Genomic DNA, 14,818 nt, shown 5'->3' on the forward strand with positions numbered 1-14,818 from the left:
ATTCAGGTCTTCATGCTTGTGCAGCAGACACCTCCCACTGAGCTATTACCCCAGCCACCCAGTACCCTCTACTGTAGAATCACTAGGTGGGGGAAATGCATGGCTATGTCCCAACCTCGGGTTTGACCAACTCAGGATGTCAGCCACATAAGAAAACTTGGAGGCAGGAGGAGAAAGTTCAAGAGACCTGCACATCATGATGACCGTACTTAAGAACACTGTGTCACATACTTGAAAACTACAGACAGTTTAAAGTACTTCTATCACGAAAATGATTCGAGTGTGGGAGATAATTCATAGGTTAGTTAGCTTGGGCTAGCCAGTCTGTGGTATGGACACATACCAAAATATGTTGTACAGCATAAATGGAAAAAGCTGATAAAAATCAAAATTAGAAACATCTGCCCTTTGAGAAAACCAAAGTTTTTTGAGAAAATGGCCGCAAAGCATGCCTGCCAGGACACCGTCCCTGGTGTATGTGTATCACGCTCGTATTTATTTTGCAAATGTGTGCGTGTTTATGTGCGGCACACTTGCACCTTGGAGACAGCAACCTGCTGGAGTCGGTTCTCTCCTTCCGTGATGTAGTCCCAGGGATTGAACTCGGGTCGTCAGACTTGGTGACAGGCATTCTCACCCACTGAGCCGTCCCACTGGTCCTTGGGATGTACTTTTAAAAACCACAACCCAGTAAGCCCAACAACCCATCTAAAACACCAGGCAAAAAAAATTTGAACAAATCCTTCACAGAGGCAAGTATACAAGTCACTATTAGGCACATGAGAAATACTGCATGTGGTGTTAGTATTATATATACAGAGATGTTCGATTAAATGACAATACCCAGCCTGTATTCAAAAGATAGGCAATTCCAATACCTTTCCCAAGCCACCAAGTAACAGATGTCTTTCCACATAGATGGACAAACTGCGGAGTCTCACAGTGGACTTCTATGGCATGGTACAAAGAACTGCTTATAAACTCAAGAACAAACTTCAGAAATTTTAGGGTAATGTAAGCCAGACCCAGAGAAGTGTATGCTGTAGTTTCTTTTCCTGTGGCTGTGATACAGTCCTCTGACAAAGCAACCTAGGGGAGAAGTGTTGACTTTGGCCCACAGTTCATGGGTGACAGGATCGTCAGGCTGCTGGTCACATCCCATCCACAGTCGGGAACAGAGCAGTGAATCCTTCTCCATTCCCACACAGTCCAGGACCCCAGCCCAGTATGGTGCTACCCACAGTGGGCAGGTCTTCCCACCTCAATATAGTCAATCTCCCAGAGCCCCATCTCCCAGTTCATTCTAGATTCTGTCAAGTTGACAGTTAACACCTTTGCAGTATGCACTGTGTGGTTCTGTCTAAATGAGAGTCACAAAACTTGACCTTTAGTAATAAAATTAGGTGCTGGAGCCGGTGAATGTCCCTGTGCTAGTCACAGCCATGGCTGTGGGGCCATGTGCATTGCTGAAACATCAAGCATCTAAATACAGCAAGTGTGTTTTAGCACACGTGAACAATACCCACTGGCTCCTGATTTCAGTTTTTTTAGAAAAATATTCTATTTTTATTTTATGTGTATGAGTGTACTGTCTGCATGTATGTGAGTGCACCCGTGTTGTGCAATGCTGCGGAGCTCAGAAGAGGGCTTCGGATTCCTCTGGAACTGGAGTTAAGGACGGTTCATATCCACCATGTGGATGCTGAGAATCGAACCTGGGTCCTCTGCAAGAGTGCTCTTAACCACTGAGCCATCTCTCCACCTCCCCAAAAGGGTTTGATTTTATTTGTTTGTTTGTTTGTTGGTCTTTTTGAGACAAGGTTTCCCTGTAGCCCTAGCTGGCCTGGCACTCACTATGTAGACCAGGCTGGCCTTGAACTCACAGAGATCCACCTGCCTCTGCCTCCTGAGTGCTGGGACTAAAGGCATGTGCCACCACACCCAGCCAGGTTTGTTTGTTTGTTTGTGTATCTGTGTGTGTGTGTGTGTGTGTGTGTGTGTGTGCGGGTGCCTGCTGAGCCCAGAAAATAGTGTCAGATTCCCCTGGAGCTGGAGTTACAGGTACTGGGAATTAAACCCCAGTCCCCTGAGAGAGTAGTATACTAGTTACTTTTCTTTCTTTTTTTTTTAATATTATTTTTATTTTATGTGTATGAGTGAATTGCCTGCATGTATGTGAGTGCACCTGTGTTGTGCAGTTCCGAGGAGATCAGAAGAGGCTTCAGATTCCTCTGGAACTGGAGTTAAAGATGGTTCGTAGCCACCATGTGGGTGCTGGGAATCGAACCTGGGTCTTCTGCAAGAGCAGTCAGTGCTCTTTACTGCCGAGCCATCTCTCCAGCCCCCTGGTTTGTTTTTACCTTTTTGAACTTTTCTCTCCCCCTAGCATACTTCAGCTATTTCAAAGTCTTTGCTGCTCCCTGAACACAGTTATTCCTGGGGACCCTGCTCCAGCTGCTCCTCCCAAGACAGCTCAGCTCCTTAGCTCTGTGCTGCTACCGCCTCCTACTTGGGCCTTCCCCACCACCCAGCCCAGCACGGCCCATCACTCTGGCTTTGCTCTGCCTTTTCCATGTCACATAACTCCCAGCACGTAGGACACATTGAGAGATTTAGCGTTCAAGGTAGGCAGTAGCGGCTGCGGCTGCGTGTGTGGGATACCAGCTTTGCCTCCCAGGAGAAAGAGCAGTGGAAAAAATAAAAGAACTTCCTTTCCTCACAGACGTTCTAACTAGAGGGGACAGACAACAGAATGAGAAGATGCCTTGGAAATTACCACTGGGAAGTGAAGCAGAACAAGGTAACAGAGTAGGAGGCGGCCAGGTGATTGGGCAGCTGTGGTTTCAGGAGGATGCCTACGGGAAGGGTCTAGGTAGAGGCCCACGTGGATGGGGGCGGAATCAGTTGCAAGGTTAGTGAACTGTGGAGGGTGCAGGAAGAGAGCAGAGGAGTGGCCTGTTCTTGGAAGGGCTAGTGAAGCCTTCAGAACGGCCACACTATAGGAAGTGATGGCGGAGGGACCATGTCTAGAGCAACCCAGGGCACAGCCCTCCTGTGTGAAACCATGCTATGTGAACAAAAATTGGCAGGGAATATTGCGGCACTGCAAGTAGTCTCAGGGCAAAGAGATTGTTTTTCTTTTCCTAAAATGTTAAATTACAGGCTGGGCATGGAGCTCAGCTGGCAGAGTGCTTATGTGAAACCCTGGGTTCAATCCCCAGCACTCATAAACCAGGTCTGATGGCCCACCTGTAATCCCAGCACTGGGGAAGTAAAGGCAGGGGGATCAGAAGTTCAAGGGTTCCTTGGCCACACAGCAAGTGTGAGGCCAGTCTGGGCTACGTGAGACCATCTTTAGAAAAGTGTGTGTGTGTGTGTGTGTGTGTGTGTGTGTGTGTGTGTGCAGTCTGTGTGCATGCATGTGTGCATGTAAATCACTCATGCTGTGATGTGTGGGCAGCAGATACGGAGCAGGCCGAAAGAACTGGGGTCTTTGGTGACCCTTGAGGACAGTTGTGGAGGGAGGCAGTGAAGCCACTCTCCTGCCTCCCCAAGAGGCCGCTTGCCAGGTTTGTCATTTCCTTGGTGACTCAGGGGTCCTGACAGTTATGAGTGAAGGTTTTACAGCATGGCCTAATTAAGGCCTAGGCTTCAAAGGAAATTAGCATCTTCCCTTCAACAGGCTATCAGTAAGTGTCACCTTGTCCCGGAAATGCTCTGAGCTTTCATTCAGCCCCCACAGCCATTCAGCCACCATAGTCCCCTTGTAAATGTGCACAGAGTACTGCTGGAGAATAGCTATCATAGCAGCCATTATCATCATCACCAGAGGAGCTGTGACTGCTCGCAGGAGACCCATATCCCTTGAGTTAGTCTTGATGTTCCCTCGGGTCATCAGACCTCACCTGAGACTCCAGCCACTCCCTCCTACGCCTCCCTGCCAGCTGAATGCAATCCTGCCCCAGCTGCATTTGATCCTGGGAGTTATATAAACTGTGGAAGCTTAACGGAAGGGGGCCTTTATCTACCCAGCTATGGGGAAGTCATCATCCATGCTGGGGCAAGTCTTTTCAGGGATGCTGCTGGCTTTGGGGTCGCCCATCATCCTGTAAGTAACCCTCACCCATGCTTTCTAAACAACCCCAGTAAACTCATTGGTCTGTCAAGTTGAACTTGGGCGGAATCATTGGTCTGCTGGTGGTGGGATCCCATGCCTGCTTGAATCTCCGCAGGAAAAGTTTACACAAGCGCTCAGCCTTCATGTCTATGCTGGGACACCTGTGAACAGCAACCACCTTGAGAGGTACCATCCTTCAGTTACCTGCAAGGTTCTTTCTTAAAACAGGAGTAGCTGGGTGTGGTGATGCAGACCTTTACTCCCAGCCCTTGGGAGATGAGGGAAGGAGAAGCTGGTTTGAGGCCAGCCTGAGCTACAGAGCAAGACCCTGTCACAAAACAAAATCATAGTTTCTGAGCATGAAGATAAAGTTTTAATTTATAACAATTAAAACTCAAATCTTAGTAAAGTTATAGAAATTGTAGGTTTATATTTCAGATAACTGGGTGCCTATGCCCCACCTTCAGCAAGGAGCCCTTTTCATGGGGCAAAAAGAAGCTGGCTCAGGGCTCGGTCTACACAGCACCCAATAAATTTGCATGGGTACCTGCCCCCCTGGTGCCCATGTACAGGCCAGGGGTCAATGTCAGGTGTCTTGATTGATAGTCACCTTTTTTTAAAAAAAGATTTAAAAATTTTAATTATGGGGGTCAGTATTCACATGAGTATAGGTGCCCTCAGAGGCCAGAGGCATCAGATCCCCCGAGAACTGAAGCTATGGGTGGTTGTAAGGCACCTAACATGGGTGTGGGAAACTGAGCTCGGGTCCCCTGGAAGAGCAGTGTGAGTTCTTTAACTGCTGAGCCATCTCTCCAGCCCCTTCACCTTATTTTTTGAGACAGGTACCTCCCAGTTCTGGGATAACAGGCATGTATCACAGCACCCAGCTTTTTACATGGGTGCTGGGGATCTGAACTCAAGTCCTCCTGTTTATAGAAGGAAGCGCTTGGCTCACTCAGTCATCTCTCCCAACTCTGCATTCTTAACGGGCAAACTTTATTTAAATATGCAAGCTGGCATCTCCTGCCCCTCTGTTTCCCTCCCTGTTACCTTACATTTAAAATATATCTTATGTCCCACAGCCCACATGATGTTTTGTTTACTTATTTTGCTTGTCAGGGTTATGATGCAGGCAGAGATCTCTGCTCTGTTGGCCGAATTATCCCAACTGCCTGCCCACTCCTTGCATCCCACAGGTACCTAACGCTATTGAGTGACTTATTTCAAATTCTGTAGCCCAGTGTTTGGGGTCTGTGTGTATTCTTTCCAACTGAAGTGTGTTGCCTGGTTATCACTGCACAAGGAATCCCCCAAAATGGGTGTGATGACTTCAGGTAATAGCCAGTTACAGGCTCATGTTTCTAGGGTCAGCCATGGACTGGAAAGCCTACTGCTTTTATCTGAGATGACCTCACTGCCTACCCACAGGCATTAGCTGGCCACTGGGCCTCCCTCTGCTGGTGGTCTCATTCCCAGTAGCCTAACTCAGAGGACTCTCAGGGCATCTTTGGACAGAGCACAGACAAACGCAAAAGAGACCTCCTGAGTCCAAAGCTTAGAAAGTGCTCAAGATCAGTCCACCGTTCTTTCTCCTGGTTCAAGAAAGGCCTCAGGCCAGTCTTGATTGCAAGGCTAATGTCTGATTTGTAAGGCCACTCTACCAAAGTCCCAGGAACTGAGCCACAGACACTTTTATTCTCAAATGACTCCGGAGGCTGGAAGGCCAAGGCGTGGTGGGCTGAGAACTTCATACATGAGATTTGTATTTGCATATTATTTCCAGCCCTCCCAGTCCTTCTCCAACTCTTCCCATGTCTACCACTCTCCCTCACAATTTCCCGTCCCCTTCTTAGATTATTATTGTGACATATACATATGGACATTTATAAATATCCATCTATGTATATAATGGACTGAATCCACTTAGTGATGATGGTGTGCACATGTGTTTAGAGTTGCTCACTTGGGATTAGATAACCTCTCAGGGAGCTGCTAGTCCCTAGAGAAAACTGAGTCTCCCTCCTTCAGCATCCGTTGGTGGCCTGTAGCTCTTCATCTTGAGGTTAGACTCCATGAAATGTTCCCCATCCAAACTGGCATGTCCCTGGGTGTTGTCACTATGTCACCTTGTCAGTCTGCCATGCTGTGAAGACCACCTGGGCGAAGCTTCCCTATCATGTCTGGTCTGCATTCACTCGCCGCAGGTCCTTCTGGCTTGCAGTTTTTCTGCCCCATCTCTGCAATGCTCCCTGACCTTAGGTATGGAGTTGCGTTGTAGATGTACGACTTAGGGCTGGGCACCTCACAGTCGCTTATTCTGTGTTTGACTAATTGTGGGTGGAACTTTGTAATCGTCTCCATCTGTTGCAAGAAGCTTCTCTGATGAGTGAGAGTTACACTTGTCTGTGATTATAAAGATACATATTTAAGGTTAGTAAGAAATGATGGTTGGTCTAGGAAAGTGACAGAAGTAGGTTCTTTCCTAGGTCTGACCTCTCCAGCCGTGTGTATTTGGAATGTTTACAGTACCATGCTGTCCTCCTTTGCTTTCTATTGATGTGATAAACATTATGACCAAAACCAACTTGGGAAGAAAGGGCTTATTTATCTTACATCTCCCAGGTCACAGTTCATCACTGGGGGAAGTCGGGTCAGGAACCTGGAGGCAGGAGCTGGAGCACAGACCATGGAGGATGCTGCTTACTGACTTGATCCCCTGGCCTTTGCTCAGCCCGTTTTTTTTTAGTACTTTTATGTGTATATGTGTATAGCCTGAATGTAGGTAAGTGCACCGGTATCATGCAATGCCCACGGAGGACAGAAGAGGCTGTCGGATCCCCTGGAAGTGGAGTTAGGGACAGTTGTTAGCTGCTATGTGGGTGCTGGGATACAAACCCAGGTCTTCAGCAACAGCCAGTGTTCTTAACCGCTGAGCCATCTCTCCAGCCCCAATCAGCTTGTCTTCTTATATAACACTGCCCAGGAGTGGCACCGCCCATAATGGGCTGGACCCTCCCACATCACTCAACCATCAAGAAAATGCCCCACAGACATGGCCACAGGCCAGTCCAATGGCGACAGTTCCTCAGTTGAGACTCCCTCTACCCAGGTGCATCAAGTTGACAATTGAAGCTGTCCATAGATCTATCCATGCATGGATTCCTTCCTATAGAGTGAACCTTAAGTCTGGTAATTAGATGGCTGTTGATTACCCCCCGAAGACAAAAGTATTGTTGCACCAACCAAGTTAATTTACCTGGCCAGTGTAATTTGTAGGTTTTACAGCTAGGTGGGACCATTCTTTGGTTTTCTCCCTTGGCAACTTGCATAGTACATTCCGGTACTATGAGAGCTAGTCTTCAGGGAGGAAGCTTCCTGGTCAGTTCCTGCTTGATTCCTCACAGTCCTATGTTCAGAATATGTGATGTTTTTCAGCAATCGGGTCTTATCTTCAAAATTCTGGGATGTAATCAAGGGCTGTGGAAATAGCCTGTATTACTTTGGAAGGCTCTTGGATTATTCTCACCGACATCTTGAAAGGATGTCTCCCTGAAGCCCCAGCTGGCCTGGAGTTCACTGTGTAGAACAGACAAGACTCTGTCTCACAGGGATCTTCCTACCTCTGCCTCCCAAGTGCTGGGATTAAAGGCACGCACCAGCACACCTGGCTTTTTTTCTGAATTTGAATCTTTTAAAATTTCTTCTTTTAAAACAGGGTCTCCCTATAGTCATTGTTGGTCTGGAATTTACTATGTATCCCAGACTGGCCTCAATGTCACAGAGATCCACCTGCCTCTGTCTCCTGAGTATTGGGATTAAAGGCATGTGCCACCAAGCCCAGATTTAAATTACTTTTAAAACTCTGTGCCTAAGCCAGGCATGGTGGCACATGCCTTTAATCCCAGGACTTGGGAGACAGGCAGGCAGATCTCTGTGAGTTGGAGGCTAGCCTGGTCTTCATAGTGAGTTCTAGGACAGCTAGGACTACAGGGAGACCCTGTCTCAAAAAGGCCAAAAAAAAAAAAAAACCAAACTTTGCTTATGTGAAGGTGTAGGTGTGTACATGCCATAGCATGCATGTGGAGGTCAGAGGACAACTTTCCAGAATCAGTTCTCTCCTTCCATCATGTGGATCCTGGGGTCAAACTCAAGTTGTCTGCTTGGCAGCAAGCACCTGCTAAGCCATCTCAGAGCCCAGTCACCTGGTTTTGGAGACAGAATCTCACTGACCTGGGGCTCACTCTTGCTAGGCTGGCTGACAAGTGACCCTCAGCAATCCTTCCATCTCCACTTCCCCATGCTGAGCTTGTAAGCATCACACCATCACATTGGTCTCCTTCCTACAGAATTTAAGTACATGGGAGCAAAGACTTTGAGTCCAGAGACAGGAACTAAAAACATTTAATGTAATAAACTGACAGCCATTTCCTGCATGTTAGGCATGATCCTGATGACCAGTAAACTCATCCAGTAAACCAGCACAGGCCCTCCTACCTTTCCTTTCTCTGGTTACCCCTCTCTAGAACACAGTCTAGCAGCTCAAGTCCCATCCTCCAGCGTATCTGATGAGCCAAGCACTTTTCTGTCCTCTGAACACCTGGACTAGCTGCTAACTGCAGTACTGATGTTAAAGATCATGCTGTTTACATTTCTCTTTTTACTTGGAGAGTACTACCACACTGTATTAAGTTCAGAAGATGACAACTGGCAAACCCTACAAGAAATCAACTCTGGTTACAATTTTGGTCTATTTTCTCGTAGCTCACTGTCTTTTGTTTTTAAATATATTTTATTATTTTTATTTTATGTATACGAGTGTATTGCCTGCACGTAAGTAAGTGCACCTGTGTCATGCAATGCCCTCAGAGGTCAGAACAGGGCATCGGATTCCCCTGGAACTGGAGTTATGGACTGTTGTTAGCTGCTATGTGGGTGCTGGGAATCAAACCTGGGTCCCCTGTAAAAGCAGCCAAGTGCTCTTAGCCACTGAGCCATCAATCTCCAGCTTTTTTTTTTCTTTAAATCTTGCTACTAAGAATTGTAAAAACTGGTGTGCGGTGGCTGCACATGACGGCCTCTGGTGGTGCTGTTGGTGTGGTAGCTTGTTGATGGATGGGCTGCCCAGAGGGACCTGGGAGACAGTTTTCTGATGATGGATAGCCATGTCTCTGATCTCCAGGCTGTCCCAGGGGTGCCTCTGGGAAGACCCAGGCCACAGTGGCCAGGCCATCGTGCCCATCCTCAGCTGCAGAATAAGAACAGTTGATCCAGGCCCTGTGCAGAGCCGAGTTCAAGCTCCTGACCACCACAGAAGTGGGGCTTGACCCGTTTGAACAGGTGAAGTTGGAGACAAGGTGGCTGAGAAGCGGCTCATCCCTGGTGGCTGTGGGGTCAGATCTACCCCAGTCGTGGTCCCCTGGACAAGTGGCAGGCTCTGCACTCCTGAGGACTCCCACTGTGCTGGGTCCTACGCCCCAGCAAATCATGGTCAGTACAATCTCACATGCCAAAAAAAAACTGCAACGGTCATCCATGGCTACATTGTGAGTTAGAGACAGCCTGGGAGACAGTAGACCCTGTCTCAAAAGGGAAGGGAAGAGGAAGGGAGGGGGAAAAGTCTACATGGATCCAAATTATCAAAACAAAAGGAGAGCTCCTCAAAACATGAATAGACCTAGCATAGTAGATGGTGGTTCAAGTCATGGACTGAGCTGTGCCCCTTTGAAATTCTCATATTAAAGCCTGACCCCTATGATGGCTAGGTGAGAGATAAGTGTGTCAGAGGGAGGTGTGTTGAAATGAAGGCCTAAGCACATGCCCTGATTCATTGCGGTGGATTTCCTTTGAATAAAAGGAATTTTAGACAGTCCCTGGAGGCGCACGTTGTGAGGGAAGATCACACAGGGACTTGAGGATCAGGCAGCCACCTACAAGGCAAGGGCAGAGGCCTCAGAAGGAGCCAGCTCCATGGACACCTTGACCTTGGACTTCAAGACTCCAGGACTGTGGGAAATCCTATTGCTTTACCCATCCAGTCTGTGTGCTTTGTTGCAGCAGCTAGAGCAAGCACAGCACATTACAGGATGTCGGGAAAGTTCGCCTTTGGAGGTTTGATAGCGCTCATCGAGAGGGCTGGCAAGAACTACCTCTGATGTGGATGTTTGGATGCTTCAGAGCATCACAGCATGCGTACCACATGTGGCTGGCCTCCCTGTCTCTGCTTCCTCTCTGAACGGAGCTGCACTGCCATGCACCCAGCTGAAGCCCTCTTCTGGTCTCCACAGGCATTGCATGACACACATACATGCAGGCAATACACATAAAAAATTAAAAATAAATAGGGCCGGAGAGATGGCTCAGCAGTTAAGAGCACTAGCTGCTCTTGCAGAGGACCCAAGTTTAAATCCCAGGAACCCACATGGTGGCTAACAACCATCTGTAGCTCCAGTTCCAGGGGATCCAATGCCCTCTTCTGACCTCCTTGGGCACTACACAACACAGGTGCACTTACATGCAGGCAATATACTCGTATACGTAAAAATAAATGGGTCTCGGGGCTGGAGAGATGGCTCAGTGGTTAAGAATACTAGTTGTTCTTGTAGAAGACCCGGGTTCTAATCCCAGCACCCACATGGCAGCTAACAACTGTAACTCCGGTTCCAGGGGATCTGACAGCCTCTTCTGTCCTCCAAGGGCATTGCACACACGGGTGCACTTACCACATGCAGGCAATACACACATACACATAAAATAAAAATAAAAAAAATAAAATAATGGGTCTCACTGCGATCTTCCTACGTGTCATTGCACGTCGTTCTTTCCTGTCCTCTCCCCGACTGCCCGCCCTCCTGCCTCTGCCCACATCTTACTGAGGCGGCGCTCAGTTCTGAGAAGACACAAGGGAACCAAGTTAACAAGGACGTCCTCAGGGGGCAGCAAACTCCACAATTGACCCTGGAGCCCCCAGCCTGTCTTCTCCAATCCAGTCAGAAGCCCATGTTCCTGTCACCCTGTGTAACAACAAACAGATGGCCCAGGCCACGTTCCAGCGCGCTCTAAGCTGAGCTATTATGGTGTCAACACTTGGGAGTCCTGAGGCTCTGAGCATAGCCTGAATGTGCTGAAGCCACAGTCCCTAATGTGATAGTACTCGAGGCCATAGGAGGAACAGAGTGCGGTCACATCAGGAGGATGGGGTCCTCAGTTCGATTAGGGCCCTTTTTTCTTTTGTTTTTTTGAAGCAGGGTCCCCCTGTAGCCCCAGCTGTCCTGGAACTCACTATGTAGACCAGGCTAGACTTGAACTCACAGAGATCTGCCTGCCTCTGCCTCCCAAGTGCTGGGAGTACAGGCATGTGCCACCACGCCCAGCTCTTTAACTTTTTACGTGTATGAGTGTAACGCCTGAATGTAAGTGCACCAGTGTCATGCAATGCCTGCAGAGGTCAGAAGGTGTCAGATGCACTGGAACTGGAGTTACAGAATAATTGTTAACCACCATGTGGGTGCTGGGAATTGAACCTGAGTCCTCTGCAAGAACAGTGCTCTTAACCATGGAGCCATCTCTCCAGCCTACCCTTAATGTTTTTTTTCTCTTTTTACCAAAAAGTTATTTATCAAAATTAATAATACTTTTAAATGTATACAAAACTGCATGACTTTTTCAATAAAAATTGAAATAATATGCAATGAGAGGATAAAACTTGTGTTCCATTTTGAAGTCATGTTATTGAGCAATATATCATGAAATCAATCGTACATCTAAGATATCTACTGACAGAGCTCTCTTCCACTGGGGTATATATTTTGTCTCATGTGGGTGTCTCTTCCATTTTGGTGATTGGCTAGGACAGCGATCTGTATCATGAAAGTACAAGTTGGCTTCTTCTGATTGTCAGTGGAACGTGAATCCAGCCACTTGGTTCCACCAATTCAAGTTGCAGAGTTGGATGTTCTCTAAATGAGGCTGGGAGCCATCCGATTGCCAGTACATTTCTAAATTGTCATCTTGTAACTGATCCACTCCAAACCCTGGTTTGCAAGATGAGAGTGACCAAACAGCTTGTGACCCAATTTCCCTTACTGTTCCAGTCCTTTCCAACTGCTTAGGATCAGCACCGGGAGGTGTCTTGTTTGGTGTGGTCATTTTAAAATTATTCGCCTCCGGTCCCGGTCCACTGCAAGTCGCGTTCTCAGCGGCTCTGACAGATCCGAGCCACTCTCACCCTGCCCCTTAGCACAGTCACGCTTCCTCCCCTGTGTTCACTGGGATCGCAGCACCCACCCTTGCGTTTTAAGATTTTTTTCTAATTTTACGTGTATGAGTGTACTGCCTGCATGTATGTAAGTGCACCCATGTTGTGCAGTGCCTACGAAGGTCAGAAGGTATAGAATCCCCTGGAACTGGAGTTATGGATGGTTGCTAACTGCCATGTGGGTACTGGGAATCAAGCCTGGGTCCTCTGCAAGAGCAGTCAAGGCTCTTAACTGCTGAGCATCTCTCCAGCCCCAAGATTTGTTTTTAACCATATTTATGGGGTGGGGGCTATGTGCACATGAGTGTCAGAGGTGTTGGATCCTCTAGAACTGGAGTTGCAGGCATTTGCGAGCTATGGGTCCTGGGAATCGAGCTCAGGTCCTCTGGAAGAGCAGCATGTGTTCCCAACCACTGAACCATCCCTCCAGCCCTGCCCTTACCTGTGTTAAAGGCAGAAATCTGAGAACTCTGTGCATGTGAAAACACAGAAGGCCATGGCCTAGAAATCAGGAAATGAGTGATAGCAAGGACCGAGTCCACCAGCACATTGATCTTGGATGTCCAGCCTTCAACACATTGAGCCCCCCAGCTATGGCATGCTCTTCTGGAAGCTGGAACAGGCTAAGGCAGGCAGCACATGCCTGCTCTACCTTGGAATGTGGCGCAGAGCTTTGAGGCCATCCCTGCTTCTCAGATGAGGGAGGCTGGCCCAGGCCAGGCAGGACTGTTGAGTTTTGGAGGGTTTTTTTTTTGTTCTGTTTTCTTTTTCTGTGTCTGATAATCCCTGGCATACCCTTGATCATATTGGAAGGTGGAAGTTGTGTGACTGGTCCCTTGTAAGAGTAGGCCCTGGGCTCGGGGGTCCTTCAACTGCAGGGGACCCAGAAGGAGCAACTTCGTTGTGTTGGACCATGTGGCTCTGTCCATCCCCTCCCTGGAACAGGTGAGCACACATGATCAGATGGTGACAGTTCTAGTGATCAGAGCTCTACTCCACAGAGCCTAGTTCACAGGCTGAGATCGCAAACACTAATGCAAGCTCCATGTGTCACCATGGGATGCTGGGGGCAGTGCATAAGGGCTGGCACGTCTTTTGGGTACCCTTCTTCCAGCAGAGGTGTCTGTGGCTACCCCTGTGACCTGGAAGGCCACCTGACAACAGCAAGCTGCCAAAGGAACAGCATTCTGCATCTGGGTTTAATCCAGCAGCGATGTGTCACACACCCGCATGATTCCAGGGAGAGGAAGGATGATGTGCAGTAAACATCCGCTCTACTTATTGATCTGATTCATCCCATTACCCAATGACTCAAATGTCACCTCAGTGATGCCAGTTCAGCTGTGCCAGTGTGATGTCCTATTACGGATATGAAAGGAGACTTTAGTGACCGAGGATATTCATCGTTACTGGGAGCTGGGTGTGGATCTAAATGGAAATGAGAAATTATAACACAGTTGTGTCACAAAAGATGACTCTGAGGCTCACCGAGGCACAGCCACCTGTGTAACTTTGTTTCATGGTGATCGTGTGTGTACACATGCACATAAATGTTATCAAAAGAATGGAACTGAAGTTACGGACGATTTTGAGCCACCACGTGGGTGCTGGGAATTAAACTCAGGTCTTCTGCAAGAGCAGCTAGAGCTCTTAACCACTGAGCCATTTCTCCAACCCCATCTATCTTTTTATTTTATTTTTTTGGACACGGGTCTCTCATTGAACCTGGAGCTCATTGATTCGGCTGGACCAGCTGGCCAGCGAACGCCAGTTTTGTCTCCTCTGCACCTGAGCACTGGGATTGGTGTGTGCCACACCATGTCTGGCTTGTACGTGGTGCTGGGAATCCAAACTCGGACCATCATGCCTGAGTGCCAGGCACTTTACTCACTAAACTACCTCTCTAGTCCTGTTTCATGATTTTTATTTCCTGTCTGTAAACTCATACGAAATGGAAGGCGTGACCTGAGATGTATTTCCCCCAAAGTCCATATGTTGAAGCCCTAACCCCAGGACCTCAAAATGGGACCACGCTTGGAGAAAGGATCTTTGAAGAGGTGATTGAGCCAAACTGAGGCCACTAAGGTGAGCCCTGAACTAAGATGATTCACCTGTCAGAAGAGCTCAGGAGATATGCTCAGAGGGACAGCTTTGGAAGCGCCCGGGGAGAAGAAAGTCTGGAAGGATTGTCGGGGTCAGAACTCACCCCTGCCCTGATGTAGACTAAGAACTGTCCTCAAGTTTCTGAAAATACAGACCAGTGAGCTATTGGTGTTGAATTTTGCTTACTCCTTTCTCATCAATATCCTTTAGTAAAAGCTCCCAGGAACATATCAAAAGAAAGTTGGATTTCTGCCTCGTTTGTAAAGTTGTGCACCATGGGGACTGGTGGGATCATTCTCAGTAGGGAGGTGTTGAAAGGGCTTGTGGGAGGGCTGGGCGTGGTG

The 14,818-nt window shown here is 48.0% G+C and overlaps 1 pseudogene; it reads right to left on the reverse strand.

Moving 5' to 3' along the window:
- Nucleotides 1-12,010: 12,010 nt before the first annotated feature.
- Nucleotides 12,011-12,283, reverse strand: LOC103725156 (annotated as a pseudogene).
- Between the last annotated feature and the right edge of the window lie 2,535 nt (nt 12,284-14,818).

Source organism: Nannospalax galili, unplaced genomic scaffold, assembly GCF_000622305.1.
Source record: "Nannospalax galili isolate Female #2095 unplaced genomic scaffold, S.galili_v1.0 scaffold1488, whole genome shotgun sequence".
NCBI classification, from domain to species: Eukaryota; Metazoa; Chordata; class Mammalia; order Rodentia; family Spalacidae; genus Nannospalax; species Nannospalax galili.